The following is a 6,698-nucleotide window of genomic DNA, read 5'->3' on the forward strand; positions in this document are numbered from 1 at the left end:
CCGCCATTTGCAATGTGAGCCCCAAGCCTTTCAGTAACAAGGCTCCTGATTGGCTCCTGACGGATTCTGTCCATGTGTAACACCTGTTGATTGGTTTAAACAGGTCACCTGCTAAACCCCGGTTTATCGGGGTAACAGGATATAGGAGTAAAGTGTTTGCCCCGAAATATCGGGATAACGGGTTCTACGGGTTAACCTTCTGACACAGCTTAAATCTCTAGAACAAAGATAAACGTCAATATTCAGCAAGATCCTGGAGAGCATTAACACAGTCTAAGAATCATATCACCAATCTCCGACGTCAAAGTATAAGCAGATTGTACCTTTCGAAACGAGTATTTTATTTGATGTAGAAGCAGGTAAATCCTGATCGGCTTAACTACCACGATTACCACTACCAAGAATACCACGATATCACCGAGCATCAGGATTGCTGTCAATGTTTGAACTAAACGTGATAACCACAGCATACTATAAATGTCGCACTAGCCTGACGTATTCGACGATAAGAAACTTATTAAAGTATACAGGTACAATTTTAATCAGAAACGTTTAATCAAAACGTGGCCTTTTTAGGGAGGCCCGTGTCTTTATCGAACTTGATGTTCGTGCGGCAGATCGGCTTCGCCAGTGCGGAGCCGCAGCCTCCATCGACACGTGGGTTTGGTACAGAGGCACGATCGTCGCGTTGGGCACGACCACCGCGCCAGGCGGGTACTCCTTGCGGCGGGCGTCCCGGGCGCCCCACTCCTTCGCAAGGACACAGATCTCTTGGCGGCCGCCCTATGCAGCTGCTCCGAGCATCCGTGGCGCCCCACTCCTTCGCGAGCACGCAGAATCGTCCATGGCTGCCCTTTCCAGCTGCATCCTGGCAAAGTTCGTGGCGCGCCACTCCTTTGCGAGCACGCAGAGCCGTACGTTGCCCCACTCTGCAGCTGTTTCGAGCATCAGGTCGAAGTCTGTGACACCTCACTCCTTCTCGAGAAAGCAGAGCCGCTCGCGGCGTGGCTCGCAGTCTTCCTCTGCCGCAACGAGTTCGAGCACATAATCGAAATCCATAGCGCCCCACTCCTTGGCGAGAATGCAGAGCGACTCCTTGCCTTCTATGGTAGCAACTTGTAACATCCATTCGAAGTCCGTGGCACCCCACTCCTTCGCGAGCACGCAGAGGTCCTTGTGGCTCCATTTCGCAGCGTTATGAAGCATCCAGTCAAAGTCTGTAGCGCCCCACTCCTTTGCGAGCATGCAGAGGTCCTCGTGGTCACACTTCGCAGCGTTACCGTAAGCTGGGGTGAATTCGGACGATTTTTTTAGTCTTTCCTTTCTGTGCTTCAGAATATCTGATATAATAAGGACTTTTTCTTCTTATCAGTTTGCATTTAATATATGGGTTCATCCAGCATTAGTACAAGTCTTAAATGTATAAGAGTCTGCGATTTTGTTTTTGTTTGAAAGTTGTCCGAATTCCCCCCACAGGAGGTGGTTACTTCGGACATTTACTTTACATCAACACATAAACGAGATAAGCGAACCAAAGGGTTGTTTTCGGACTTTAATTAGGTTTTTAAAAAATACAAATTTTAACTTAAACATCTCAGGATGTTTGAAAAGTTATAAATGCACGTGTTTTGCTTAACAATGAAACAAATTTGAGAAACCGCAATCACGTTTCACATCAAAAACAAAAGCTTTGCAACACACAGTTCAAATACGGAACAGAACGTCTCTAGAATTCCTTTTGTTGACTATGGGATCCATTCACTGGCGTCAACCGCAAATTTGAGCAGACCTCTTCGCAGTGTTTGTGGTTGATTAAGTGCTCCAACTATTTGGTCGAAATCCACTAATGCACAGTCTTTTTCTTTGGGGTGAACAAATACATTTGTCTGCAGACCTTTTCTTCTTAGAAAAGAAACCTCAAGATCCCCATCTGAATAATACACGGTGTCGATCCTTCCGATGAACAGTTTCTTCACACGATCCCCAAGCCGCACTAATACCCACTGATCTATGTAACTCCTTAATTGACCTTACGTTAACCACGCCAGTTAGTCCAGTCTTTCCACTGCTTCGCTGAGCATTTCCCGATGACGAGGTTCCCTGGACACCTTCTGTTTCTATATTATCGCAATGGCAGCTAACCCCTTTATAGGAATCTTCACCTTCTGTGCTCTCAGACGACGCTTCTGTAGATTCCTCTTCTCCTGAACTTGTTTCCTCGGAGTCACTAGTTTCACCGTTGTCATCATTATTGTGGGATAAATCCTCTGAAGAAACACTTTTTCACGGCTCAACACGAAGACGCTTTGCTCGTTTCTTTGGCTGTTGACAATCTGCACCACGCATGTCTTTCAACAACGCTATTAATGCGCCATCCACTCCATGGCCTCCTGCTCCTTCAGGAGCATGTTCTTGGCACTTTTCAATTACATACGGCGACAAATGGCTGCTAAGATTGTCACCAATCAATACTTTCCTGCCGTTTAAGCGCCTCATGTAAGGAAGAATGACATTGGAAAACCAGTCTTCGAAGCAAACTTGGTCAAACCAACCACTTAGACTGCGATTGAAACGACATCGTTCCGGACCTCCAGTTGTCCAGGTTTCATAAAGATGCTTGGATCTGTATACAACGTAGTACGGGAGAACTGTACCGTCCGCCGCTGCAGCAATCATGAGAGAGGTAGCGGATTTTGAAAAATTTTGAACTCTTTCAGGGTATCTGCTACCTCTTTTCACAACAATTTTCTTTCGGCCGGGGTCGTCGGTCAAATTTGTCTCATCGTAGTTTACAATGTGACTGGGCGAAACATCTTGGGTTTCTTTCTCCAGGTTGTTAAAGTAGGTAGTTAAAACTTCTTCGCCAATTTCTGCTCTGGCCAATTTTATATTTTGTGAATTTCTTTCCGAAAGTTGCTTTTGGTGCCTTTTCATAAATCCTTTTCATCTTGGATGGGAGCAGTGCTCCCGAGTGTGTTGGATGTGATGCTCAATATGGCATCAAACATATTCTGGTTGACTGTGTAGACTTTGCCCATGTTCGGCAGAGATTCTACACAGTCAATTCTATATATGATTTATTTGACAGCATCGCTGGCGATGTTGTCATAAACTATTTGAAGGCCATTGGCCTATATCATAAAATATAAATTTTAATTGACAAATATCTATATATAAACAGTTATATACATATAGAATTATACATGTAATACATAAGCCTGGTTTTCGAGTTTTAACTCTTATTTTTTTCTTTGATGCGATTTTAAACATGTCTGTACTTTTTGTTTTACTTTTGATGTTCATATTATCATATCGAAAACCTTAACCGTCTCTTGTTTTCACTTTGTTCTCGCCACGATATGGCTGAAATATTGCCGATGTGGCGTTAAGCCATAATCATTCATTCATTCATTCATAAATCCTTTAGCCCACTCAGGCCCAGGTATGTTGTTCCTGAATGCCCTCACTGTTTTGCCACGCCGATCTAGGTAGGATCCATTAAAGTTAGTGGAAGCCCCCATTTACCACACAGTATTAGGCGATCAGTGAGTAAATTTTCCTCTTCAAGAGACAAAGCTGATTGACCTCCCTGCTTACCAAGATGACGTCCGCTTACATGATCTTGGAGAGTAGAGCGTTTAACATTATACTGAGCTGCAGCATTTCTAACAGACAATTTGCCGTCTTTTACAGCTTTAACAGCCTTTTCGAGCTTGTCGGGAAGAGATGTATTCATGGCACGACCACCAACCACTTTCTTATATTTCCTTGGCATGGTTGTGTGTGTCCGAATCCACCTCAAAAAGTTGTCCGAATACACCCCTAACCGCCAAAGAAAACAAAACAGGGTGATATTATTTCCCTTTAACTGAAAGAATTATTGCGCTTGCTTAATATAGTTGTTATATTGGATACTTCAATAAAATGACTTTATAAAAAATCGCCTGATGCAAGGTTAAGTTTTGTGGTTAAAGATATCGAGAGAAAGTTTACAAAAGTTTGAATGGAGACCGATTTTGCACACCTACCTTGGAACACGGCCCTGCGACACTAAACGTATGTATAACAGATAAAGATGGTCTATGGAAAAGTACCAACGCATATATGGGGTGCTCGAAGTGCAGAAAATATACACAGTGTAAGTTGCAACAATAACGATACTATTCTATACTTTTATTGGCTCACTGTCCGAATTCACCACGTTGTCCGAAGTCGCCCCAATTTACGGTACTAAGCATCCAGTCAAAGTCTGTAGCGCCTCAGTCCTTCGTGAGCACGCAGAGATGCTAGTGGCCGTCCCGCGTGGCGTGGTGGAACATTGTGTTGAAGTCGGTGGTGCCCCACTTCTTCGCCAGAAGGCAGAGCTGCTCGTTGCCACCTTCCGCAGCGTTTCTCAGCATCCAGTCGAAGTTGGTGGCCGCATCCATTACAACAGGGAGGTGTCCTACATTATCATGCCTCACGGCATTGGGAACATTATCAGCTCGGACTGTTAATGCAGGGGCACGGATTGGTTTTGAGATCACTGCCTCATTGGTCTTCTCAAACTTTGTTAGTGACAGAGCTACTTCAAGGCGAAAGGTAACTAGTGAAACCTTTTCCTCGGGATAAAGGATACGATACAGCAAGCAGGAGTTTACAATACACAGGTCCCAAGAATGAAACAATACACGCTTATACCATTTACTTGTTTTCATTGTGTTTCTGTAAAGGGCAAGAAGCATATCGCATTTATCTACTCCCCCCATACTCTTATTATACCTAATTACAACATCCAGACAACTGATTTCAACATACGTTTTTGCCTTTCTGTCGTATCTTTTAACCTTGGAAATTGGTTGTACTCCAAATATGTTAGAACCTAACACAACTGTGCGGTTGTCAAACCATTCTACTATCAAAATATTACTTTCCGTGTCAATGCGGTAGTCAAACGCACCACGCTTTCCTTTTTTCAGGTCTTTCTCAGCTAACAACGGACAATTTCCTGTTCTATTCTTTCTCATGGTACATGTTCCATGTATCCCAAGCCTTTGCAACTCCTTCAAAAGAGCAGGCGATGCAAAATAATTATCAAAATAGACAAATGACCCGTTCGGCAAATCTTTTACAAGCCGAATTACTACTTTTCCAGATTCCCCAACACCATCTGGAACATCTATTTCCTGAAGTGTGTTGTCACCATAAAAAAAAATTTATGTGCATAACCAGATTGCCCGCCTAAAACCCACAACTTGTAACCCCACTTTTTAGGTTTCTTTTGCATGTACACTTTGAGGCTGTGGCGCCCTTTAAATGGAATTATTTGCTCATCTACACACTGGAAAAGTCCGGGCTTAGCACAGTTTTCAAAGTTTTCGTTCAGTTGGGTAAGGATCTTCCTTATTTTAAATAACCTGTCATATCCCACTTCACCTTGGGTTTTTTGTAATGCACTGTCAGAAGCATGCAATAACAAGATTTCTTCAAACCTATTGACAATTTGCAACTGGTTCCTGTCTAGTTCCTGGGGACCAGTACATGCGCCTTTGAGGCAGATCAACAACAGACATATATAAACAAATGCCAATAAATGCAGACATTTCGGTAACAGTGATACTCTTTACTCACTCTCGTTTTAGTACTAAACGCTGCCTATTTGATTCAAGAGTCAGGAATTCTATCAAATACATGTCAAAATGACAGAGGAACATGTCAAGCGGTGTCTTCGCCTCCGCAGCAGGCCCTTTTGGGATAAGCTCATTCTGGGGTGGTGTGACCTCTGGGATGTCTTTTTTGATCCAGTGCCAAATTGGTTTGGTTTTCTTTGTCCTGAAAAACAATGAAGAAATGATCAATTTTACACTAATGCATTACTAACATGTGACTGCTTTTGTTGAAAATATTTCAGGTGTATGGCTTATCAGAATTACTCTTGGAGGTAATCCACAAAAAGGATGGACAAATAAACCAGTAATATTGAGAATTTCTATAATCCAAATGAAATTCTATCTGCAACTCACCTTTTTGCTGCGGGTTGACCGCTTTGGCTATCATCTGAACTCTCCTCGTTATCTTCACTGCATACAGTTTCCTTATCAGAATCTGTATCATCTTCATTTTCAATAAATACACTTAGGCCATTAGTGGAAACTCCATAATCGTCGTCGGACAGACGTTCATCATCACTGCCCGAAGGAACATCACCACCTCCTTGAGAAAGCTGCTCCAGAACATCACTGACAGTCAAATTGCGACTTGGCCTGGACCTGAATAAAAATGTTTGAGTCACATTTTTATTTGTTTATACCATGCAAATCAGATCAGCAATGTGATCCCACACCTGCATCACGGCCACATACGTGACTGGTGTCAGCAAGTGCAAGGTCACTACTACATGCATAATGGCAACATATGTGGCCGTTCAATTAAATAACTCTTAGATTATTCATTTGATAATAAAAAGTACTAAGCTACATTCATTTATGTTCTAAGTAATATTCTTCCTAACTGATATGAATATCTGCTTCATATTTTATATAGGGGGATAATATGAAGAGATTAAATTCAAAAACAGATATATCCATTTCTTTTGTTTTGAGTAAAATCAAGTTTTTTTCTCTGATGAACTCTTTTTCAAATAACCCAATGAACTTTACATTATCTAATAATTAGACAAAATTCAAACAAACTGGTATTGTAATTTAAAATGTTTCATT

This window comes from Liolophura sinensis, chromosome 7 (assembly GCF_032854445.1).
Source record: "Liolophura sinensis isolate JHLJ2023 chromosome 7, CUHK_Ljap_v2, whole genome shotgun sequence".
NCBI lineage: Eukaryota > Metazoa > Mollusca > Polyplacophora > Chitonida > Chitonidae > Liolophura > Liolophura sinensis.